This window comes from Lissotriton helveticus, chromosome 1_2, assembly GCF_964261635.1.
Source record: "Lissotriton helveticus chromosome 1_2, aLisHel1.1, whole genome shotgun sequence".
Lineage (NCBI taxonomy): Eukaryota > Metazoa > Chordata > Amphibia > Caudata > Salamandridae > Lissotriton > Lissotriton helveticus.
In genome coordinates, this window is record NC_136058.1 from 348,569,435 (window position 1) to 348,579,611 (window position 10,177).

Sequence of the window (10,177 nt, forward strand, 5' to 3'; positions counted from 1 at the left end):
ATTGTAATCTAGTACTTATTCCATTTACCTATATATATTCAAAAAATACAATAGACTACAACGACTTCTTGAAGTAGAGACGTGTGTGTACTACAAAGAGTAGAACATTATGAAAACGAAAAGTACTTTGTTCTCTCTCATTTATAAAGTGGAACACTGGCGAGCTTACTTTTAATACATTTAATAGCGGTCTACAGTTAATTAAAAAAGAAAAGACTGAAAAGCAGTGACTTTTTTCATAATCTGCAACTAAAACGAGTTAAAAAAATAAATAAATGATGATCTCCCCGTCGGGGAATTGAACCCCGGTCTCCCGCGTGACAGGCGGGGATACTGACCACTATACTAACGAGGATCGCTGAAAAAAGTCGTCCTGATAACTGCCTTTATGCATCAAAAGACCCGGACAATTATGATATTTTATGTTGAAATCGATGGTTGTAAACGAGCGTTTCCTTCGCAGTACATCCTAGCGTACAGGGCAGAACTTGTATTGTGTATTACCACTCCTTTCAGTAGAGTGCTGAAAAACTATGGCGCGAGGCCCTTGTCACACGGAGAATCGTGCAGGCGAGCCTGGTCTACTCGAATAGTGCGCCTGCGCCTTCCCAGAGCCAATTGAAAGAAGACTCGTCTGAGCCACGATCTCGAGCCATTGAATTCGGCGGCCATATTGAAAAAGCATTTAACTCGAATAACACCACAAACATATTCCGATGATGTTTTCACCATGTAGAGTAGACAATCCAAATTGCGTTGTTCAATGACTGACAGTACAAAGACAGTTTTGCCTTTTTTGAGTCAACCTCTGATAGGATTCTATCCCTATTTGTGGGCAAAAAATAAGGTACCTTAAAATTAAAACGTAGGTATACGTTTTATATTAACTAAATAGCAAAAGCAGTATGGCTGTTAGCTGTAGTTTGTTTCGAATGCCCAAATAAAAACACTGATGACGTTACTCCCACTGTGAAATCTGGGTAAACGCAACGATTCCAAGATGGCGGCTGCATTCGCGTATCTGCCTGCACTGTATTATTGTGCTTTTGTAATGTGAGCAAACCACACACGTTAAAGCAGTTTTATGGCAACACTCCTGAACCGCAAATCATGGTTCCGGGTGTTTTAAACACGTAATAGTGCCTTTGCATGTCAAAGATAATTTTGCAATAGGAAGGTAGTAAGAAGGTCCGCTTTTGAAATTGAAAGTGCGAAAAAGTTAAGGCACTGCTGAGATTCGAACTCAGGATCTCCTGTTTACTAGACAGGCGCTTTAACCAACTAAGCCACAGCGCCGCTCTGAAGACATTGCTTCCCGTTACCCTTTTTGTGAATGGATGAATGGACAGGTCACGTGGGTGTAATACATATTGACATTTATTTGTGGCTTTTATAAGAAACATCTCTACTAGGACCCAGGTTGCAACTATATGCTTCTGGAAAACACACCTTGAAATTATTGTATCGCTCAATATTTAAAGGTAGCCTTTGCACAACTTCTGGAGCAAGAATAATTGCAAGAGAGCAGATCTATGTGACCCAATAGCTTCCTGTAAATCAATCTAATACTCTATTCTGACTTCTACTCAGTCCGCGCCCACTGCTTCATGCATATATAATGTTTGGGTTAAAACTGTACAACATAAATATAATCCCTAAAGACTTTAAACTGTTCTTCAAAAAATAGAACCACCCAATTTATATTGTAGAGCAAGAAAAGGAGGCGACAAGTTTACATTTCGCTACGTTTCTTTAACTGTCACCAGCAAATAAATAGCAATTCTAGAACATTACAAACAGGAACTGCAGCTTCAAAATGTTTATTTTTGTAAAGTGTGTGCGCAGAAGAACACAAAGGAATACCTCCAGGGCTCTGAATGCTTCAGAATTTGCAGGATTATTAACAAACAATATGTATGATGACATCACAGGAAATGACGTGGACATAACTCATGGCGTGAATGGTGACCAAGTAAGTGACATTCACACATATAGGAAAGGAGGGAAATGAAGAAACCATCTGAGGCTGGGTTATACAGTTGCAGCAATGCACAGGGTCACTTAGATGCACAGTTGCTGCAATGCACAGGGCCATTTAGATGCACAGTTGCTGCAATGCACAGGGTCACTTAGATGCACAGTTGCTGCAATGCACAGGGTCACTTAGATGCACGGTTGCAGCAATGCACAGGGTCACTTAGATGCACAGTTGCTGCAATGCACAGGGTCATTTAGATGCACAGTTGCTGCAATGCACAGGGTCATCTAGATGCACAGTTGCTGCAATGCAGAGGTCAGACCTGACCAGGACTCCGCAGGCACACGCCGGGAGCTGTTACAGACCGGAAATATTTTTAAAATTGTTGTATAACCTTGTGTTTTTAAAATTGAAACCTACCTAAACAGCCGAGAGCGTTCTTGAGCATACGCCGGCTGCAACGATTCCCTACGCCATTCAGGCGAGAATTCTGGCCACGCCCACCTCACAGGCCACGCCCCCTGGGCAGACTATTTAAGCGCCAAACCGAGCGCTGACAGCAGACCTGACCAGGACTCCGCAGGCACACGCCGGGAGCTGTTACAGACCGGAAATATTTTTAAAATTGTTGTATAACCTTGTGTTTTTTAAAATTGAAACCTACCTAAACAGCCGAGAGCGTTCTTGAGCATACGCCGGCTGCAACGATTCCCTACGCCATTCAGGCGAGAATTCTGGCCACGCCCACCTCACAGGCCACGCCCCCTGGGCAGACTATTTAAGCGCCAAACCGAGCGCTGACAGTAGACCTGACCAGGACTCTGCAGGCACACGCCGGGAGCTGTTACAGACCGGAAATATTTTTAAAATTGTTGTATAACCTTGTGTTTTTAAAATTGAAACCTACCTAAACAGCCGAGAGCGTTCTTGAGCATACGCCGGCTGCAACGATTCCCTACGCCATTCAGGCGAGAATTCTGGCCACGCCCACCTCACAGGCCACGCCCCCTGGGCAGACTATTTAAGCGCCAAACCGAGCGCTGACAGCAGACCTGACCAGGACTCCGCAGGCACACGCCGGGAGCTGTTACAGACTGGAAATATTTTTAAAATTGTTGTATAACCTTGTGTTTTTAAAATTGAAACCTACCTAAACAGCCGAGAGCGTTCTTGAGCATACGCCGGCTGCAACGATTCCCTACGTCATTCAGGCGAGAATTCTGGCCACGCCCACCTCACAGGCCACGCCCCCTGGGCAGACTATTTAAGCGCCAAACCGAGCGCTGACAGCAGACCTGACCAGGACTCCGCAGGCACACGCCGGGAGCTGTTACAGACCGGAAATATTTTTAAAATTGTTGTATAACCTTGTGTTTTTAAAATTGAAACCTACCTAAACAGCCGAGAGCGTTCTTGAGCATACGCCGGCTGCAACGATTCCCTACGCCATTCAGGCGAGAATTCTGGCCACGCCCACCTCACAGGCCACGCCCCCTGGGCAGACTATTTAAGCGCCAAACCGAGCGCTGACAGCAGACCTGACCAGGACTCCGCAGGCACACGCCGGGAGCTGTTACAGACCGGAAATATTTTTAAAATTGTTGTATAACCTTGTGTTTTTAAAATTGAAACCTACCTAAACAGCCGAGAGCGTTCTTGAGCATACGCCGGCTGCAACGATTCCCTACGCCATTCAGGCGAGAACTCTGGCCACGCCCACCTCACAGGCCACGCCCCCTGGGCAGACTATTTAAGCGCCAAACCGAGCGCTGACAGCAGACCTGACCAGGACTCCGCAGGCACACGCCGGGAGCTGTTACAGACCGGAAATATTTTTAAAATTGTTGTATAACCTTGTGTTTTTAAAATTGAAACCTACCTAAACAGCCGAGAGCGTTCTTGAGCATACGCCGGCTGCAACGATTCCCTACGCCATTCAGGCGAGAATTCTGGCCACGCCCACCTCACAGGCCACGCCCCCTGGGCAGACTATTTAAGCGCCAAACCGAGCGCTGACAGCAGACCTGACCAGGACTCCGCAGGCACACGCCGGGAGCTGTTACAGACCGGAAATATTTTTAAAATTGTTGTATAACCTTGTGTTTTTAAAATTGAAACCTACCTAAACAGCCGAGAGCGTTCTTGAGCATACGCCGGCTGCAACGATTCCCTACGCCATTCAGGCGAGAATTCTGGCCACGCCCACCTCACAGGCCACGCCCCCAACAGCCTATATCATGTGCTGCCAGAGGAAGCGCAGCAGACGAGCGCAGCGGGAGCGCAGCGGGAGCGCCGTTTGCGCGCCGAAGGCGCGCTTAAGGCAAGCCCGTCTGCGCCCGTCCGCGCCCGACCGGGACCAGGGGCCCAAACCCCTACATCTCCCACGCGTCACAGACAATGTTACACAAGTAGTAGATTGAGAGACCTTTGTCCCGTTACACCTACCCTCTGTCATCATACAATGGAGCCACTGGACCTAGGTCCATGCCCTCATTGTTCATTTAGAGGAAGCCGCTTAGCGCCAGCTGCCCTTAACCCGGAAGCGACTCTTGTTAAGGGGGGTCTCCTAAACTGCAGATCCATTAGCAAACACACTCTTCAGCTATGGGATCTCATATTGGAGGAGGACTTGCAGATACTGTTCTTAACGGAGACCTGGCTGGGAGAACACTCTGATCCAGACATAGTGGACACAATCCCACCAGGCTACACCCTCCACAGACTTGACAGGATAATAGGTAGGGGAGGCGGTATCGCCATTATCGTCAAACACCCGTTCGAGTGTGTCTTAAAGCCAGTAAAAATTGATGACAGCGAAGCAGGCGAATTCAGCATTAGAATGACTCAACATGAGAGCATCTCGGGCATCCTAATATATAGACCCCCTGGGTCCCTGGGCAACTTCCGCAGTAGCCTACTAGAGGGGGTTGCTCAGACCGCTATCAAACACAAAAAAGTTTTGGTGCTGGGCGACTTAAACCTACACCTAGAGGATCAAGGACAGAAGGAGGCAGAAGATGTTCGTCTGGTCCTACAAGAACTACAGCTTCTGCTAAGTGTCGCAGCTACACATCAAAGAGGTCACTGTTTGGACCCCATTTTTGCGAGCTGGGACATGATAAAAGTACTCTCCCCTTGTCAGCTCCCGTGGACTGACCACTTCCTGGTCCCATTTCAATGTTGTTACCACACTGCTAGGACTAATGATAATGGGAAAGGATACACTATGATACGCAAATGGAGACAATACTCCAAAGAAAACTTTATAAACGCCATCCAGAAAGCACAATCCCTTCGGTCCACGGATAGTGATCAGGCGAACAAGGATTTTAATCTACTTGTAACCGCCACCTTAGATGAGCTAGCTCCCATGTGCAAGGGTAAAACTAAAGAGGGCAGACAACGCACTGCCCCATGGTTCACTACAGAACTACAGCAAATAAAATCGAACTGCAAAAAGCTAGAAAGGACCTGGAGAAGGAACCAGAGTGTACAAGTAAAACACAGTTATAGCTCAGCTCATCGGAGCTATCAGTACGCGGTGCGTAGAGCAAAAGCCAAGTACTTTCAGACGCGTATTGAGGATGCTGAGTGCTCCTCGCGAGAACTGTTTAGGATCTATAAAGAAATATCTCTAGTCTCTAGCTCTAATACCCCTACTAAGACCTCTATGGAAGGATGCAATAAAATCGCTGACTTTTTTTCTAATAAAGTCAAGAAGATCTACGCCTCATTCTCTCAACAACCACAAAAGGGTATAGACTTTGTAGCAGACAGCTCAATGACAGCCCCTGATTCCTCACTACGAAATTTCGATGTCCCCGCAGCTGACAAACTAATAAAGATCTGTCGAAGTGTGAAGTCTGGGTCCCCTAATGATTCGGCCCCGGCCTGGGTATTCTTAGAGGGTCTAACAGCCCTGGAACCTCACATTAGACACGTCCTACAAACCTCCTTTTCCACTCAACGGGTCCCGATGGAGTGGAAGAAGGCCATAGTACTGCCAATAAGGAAAAAACCAACTGTAAGCCTGGAGGTACTGGAAAACCTCAGACCCATTTCCTTATTGCCGTACGTGGCGAAGGTGGCTGAGAAGGTGGTTAACGCTCAGCTCACAGAGCACCTGGAAAAATGGAATGTACTCCATCCCTCACAATCAGGATTCAGGGCGGGCTACTCCACGGAGACGGCCCTCCTAAGAGCTACTGAGACCTTAAGAGCAGGGGCAGATGCAGGTCATACTATGGCCTTGATTATGCTCGACCTAAGTGCGGCTTTTGACACCGTAGCACATTCCATCTTGCTACGGTGTCTGCAAGAAGCTGGGGTCGCTGGTCCTGCGCTGTGCTGGCTGAAATCGTTTCTGACGGAAAGATGTTTCCAGGTACAGCAAGGGACGTGCCGCTCAGCGGAGATGTCACTAGACCAGGGAGTGCCCCAGGGCTCAGCTCTGAGCCCCACTCTTTTTAACCTTTACATGGCCTCACTAGCGAAAGTTGTACATTCCTATGGGGTAGAATTGGTGTCGTACGCTGACGACACCCAGCTGCTTATCTCCCTATCGCAGAACACCTCCAACACCCCTTACAACTTTAAATCCTGTATGCAGGCTCTAGCAGAATGGATGGATGCCCACTGTTTAAAATTAAATGGCTCTAAAACAGAGGTGCTGGTGGTAGGGGGAAAAAGTGAGAACTGGTCGGATGAGTGGTGGCCTTCATGTCTGGGCCCTACCCCAATTCCATGTCAGGAGGCTAAGAATTTAGGGATCTGGATGAACCCTGCTCTCTCATACGATGGCCACATCAGGCGTCTTGTGGGCAAATGTTTTGGAGTACTAAAGACTCTAAACAAAACCTTAGACCTCCTCCCTCTATCGGCCAGAAGGACACTAACGCAGGCACTGGTGACCTCGCGATTAGATTATGGCAACATCTTATTCCTTGGGGCTACCGAGGGCAGCATAGGTCGCCTACAAGTTATACAGAACTCCGCCGCCAGACTGGTGCTAAGAAGACCCAGGAGAGCCAACTCGAAAATGGCGCTGGATGCGCTTCATTGGCTACCGGTGAAGAAGCGGGTGCGGTATAAGTGCCTCCTCTTCTGTCACCGTATCGTCTGGGACAGGTCACCGACCTACCTTAAGGATCTAGTCAGCAGATACGAACCAACTAGAACCCTCCGTTCGGAGGGTGCCGGACTGCTGACAGTCCCTAGGATTAAGAAGGCCAGAATGGGTGGACGCTCCTTTGCACTCCAAGCAGCTCAACAGTGGAATAAACTTCCCTTTGCACTGAGACTGGAGAGCAGTGAAACGCGGTTTAGGGCTCTGCTTAAAACTTATTTATACTCCTTATAAATCCTGGTAGTTTGTCTGCTGATCCATGGACAGTGTCAGCGCGGGGACACGCCGTGATGGCGTTACTGAGCGCTCTACAAACTCTATATTATTATTATTATTATTAGGGTAACTTAGATGCACAGTTGCTGCAATGCACAGGGTCATTTAGATGCACAGTTGCTGCAATGCACAGGGTCATTTAGATGCACAGTTGCAGCAATGCACAGGGTCACTTAGATGCACAGTTGCAGCAATGCACAGGGTCACTTAGATGCCCCAGCATGGACTGGGACCGAGGCTCCCCATTAATGTCTGTAGCACGTGCTAACCTTGTGAGGTAGCTCGTGGCCTGCACACTGCACATAAGGAAAAATAGGTGACTTATTAACCTATTCAGTTTTATTTAGAACATACATGGGCTGAAGGAATTATAACGCTTTACACAGACACAGTCAGGAAGTTACAAAATGAATGAATTGAGAAATAGCAGTGACAGTCTGGGTGATAAACAAAGCAACAATAAATGTCAATAAAGATTCCTACATAAAGTGTATAGGAGAAATAAACAGCGATTCTTGTGCCACTTGCTGTTTCTCCACATGAGTGATTGTCAGTGCAGTCAATCATGCCTGCCAGGCTGTGCTTCTTACAGACAGGGGATCTAATAAAAAGAACACTTTCTCACAAGTATTGTCAGTGACAATAGGTCTGCCTTTTTTAAATAATTCTATTGATTTTCTTGCATCGGAGCAAAACCTTACAAGAGCATGTGCCAGAATTCCATCCTGAAGTACCTTCACAATCGACATTCCTATGCATTTTAATACAATAATAGGTCTTGCTTAAAATGAATGTTGTACATTAATATAAAACATTGCAAGTAAATAGAATGTGAACTGATATGTATTTGCGTGGAATCAAAGACCTGTAGAGTAATATTGTGGTAGATGAAAAGGTCAGGTGAGAGTTGCACAGTCAAGCCAGACCTAAACATCCATGTAGGTTAATGACTGCCCTCCTCCATATTGTGCTGCTGTTAAAGAAGTACACCCTGACTTTTCTAGTTATCTAAGGCACTTTAATAGCATTACAATGTCCTGTATGCGCCCGTAAAAGTTCAAGCTCAGGGAGCTGGAGAAAAAAAAACAAGATGCTCACAGCTGTATGGAAAGCAAGCACTTTTTGTGCTACACACAACGTTTGCCTAACATGTATTCCTGGCTCCCAACATGTAGACGGAGCCAAAGCCCCTCTCTATTGATGCCCACCAGTGGAGTCCTAAACCCACCGCTCCAGCAGCTGGAGCGGGGGGAGAATACTACTGGACCCACAGAGTAGTTTGCATCAAGTCGAGGATAGCTTGGTTGTTCGTTGCAGTGCAGTAGCTTTAAGGGGGTTGCAGTTCATAGGCCTATTCCTCTGTTTCGAGGCCTACCTGTGTAGAACTACAACCCCCAGATGTCCTCCAAGGGTTGCCTCATTTTTTAGGTCGAGGGACCTATAAGCTGCGAAGCAGCTTCCGGTCCGGAGATCTTATGTTGTATAGTAGGGCAGTTTAGACCCGCCTCTCAGCTCATATCGCTTCCATTGGCTGGCTTCCTAAACAGAGGCCAGCCATTGGAAGAGAAGTGAGTCACTCCAAACAAGCCCCGTCTTTTTCGGATTCGGGGGCGTAAGTTTTGCTGTTCATTTATCTCGTGACGTCGTCCGTCACTCAGGACAGCAAAACACGCCCCCGAATTCGAAAAATTCCGGAAGCTTGGGGCCGCCATTTTGCTGCGTCTACCGAGGAGGTAAGTTTATCGTGTGTGCTTTCCTCATCGCGCTCTCGCCTCCCCCGTGCCCCCACCCCTTCCTCCCTCTCCAGTTGCCATGTGCAGGAGAGCCTCCACGCCGTAGTGCGAGCTGTGACTGGCTCGAGACCCCTCTCTGCACCTCCCTCCAGAGGGGGCCCGGCTCTGCACAGCCACAGCTGGGTCTGCCTGCCAGCCTGGTCCCACTCGCCCCACCGCTCACACCGGGAAGGAAGGGGCAGAAAAGGGGTCAACCCATCTCTTCACCTTTCACCTGACTGCAGCACCGGTCTGCAGAGAAGATGCTGCCCGGGAAGGCGGCCCTGTGCGTCTTATTGCAGTTCCTGCTGCAGTTAACGCCGAGGCCCCCATTCCCACCGTCATCCGTCTTTCACCCATTATACATTCTTGACTCCGTCGATGCCCTGAGCCTCGGCCTGAACCCACGTGCTGACCGCCGCCTGCTTCAGTCCATTCTTACGACCAGGCCAGACAGCTCTTCCCACCTGGGCCCCAGTCCTCACGTGTGAAGCGTTGAGGCCGCCAGCGGTGTGCCATGCTTGCCTCTCCTCTCTCTCCCACTCTTGTGCTCACTTTAACTGCCGATCTGTGAGTCCCCGCCCCTGTGGGCACATCGCTCGTGCCATTGTCCTAAATGCCCCCCACACACGCTTCCTGGCAACAATTCTTCCTATTTTTTAACTTTCCCTTATTGCGCTTGTCCCGCCGATGCCAGGAGTGGGATCTTCCCTCTATTTAGAGGCCGAGGTCTGTCACTAACAATTCCCACCTGAACCTCCTAACTACCCACTTGTTCTGTAGCCATAAGTATCCCTGTTGTGCCTACCCATGCCTTCTTATTTGACTACCACGGGGGGGGGGTCCTCAACTCCTTCCCAGCACTTCCCCAGCTCCCTGCACATTTCGCCCCCCCCCCCTATCTGCCGCTCCCTGCCATGCCTGGTGGATCAGGCTCCGCCCCCTCCCCCCCAATTCGCCAACCCTTAGTACCATCGGCGGCCCTCCCCGTTCTCCTCATCTTACAAATTCCTTTCCTTTTCTGAC

The 10,177-nt window shown here is 48.5% G+C and overlaps 2 non-coding genes across 2 annotated transcripts; both read right to left on the bottom strand.

The window, feature by feature from the left end:
• Positions 1 to 283: 283 nt before the first annotated feature.
• Positions 284 to 355, bottom strand: TRNAD-GUC (transfer RNA aspartic acid (anticodon GUC)). The gene has a single exon. It is a non-coding gene; the product is annotated as a tRNA-Asp (tRNA).
• Positions 356 to 1,222: 867 nt separating this feature from the next.
• Positions 1,223 to 1,296, bottom strand: TRNAT-AGU (transfer RNA threonine (anticodon AGU)). The gene has a single exon. It is a non-coding gene; the product is annotated as a tRNA-Thr (tRNA).
• Between the last annotated feature and the right edge of the window lie 8,881 nt (positions 1,297 to 10,177).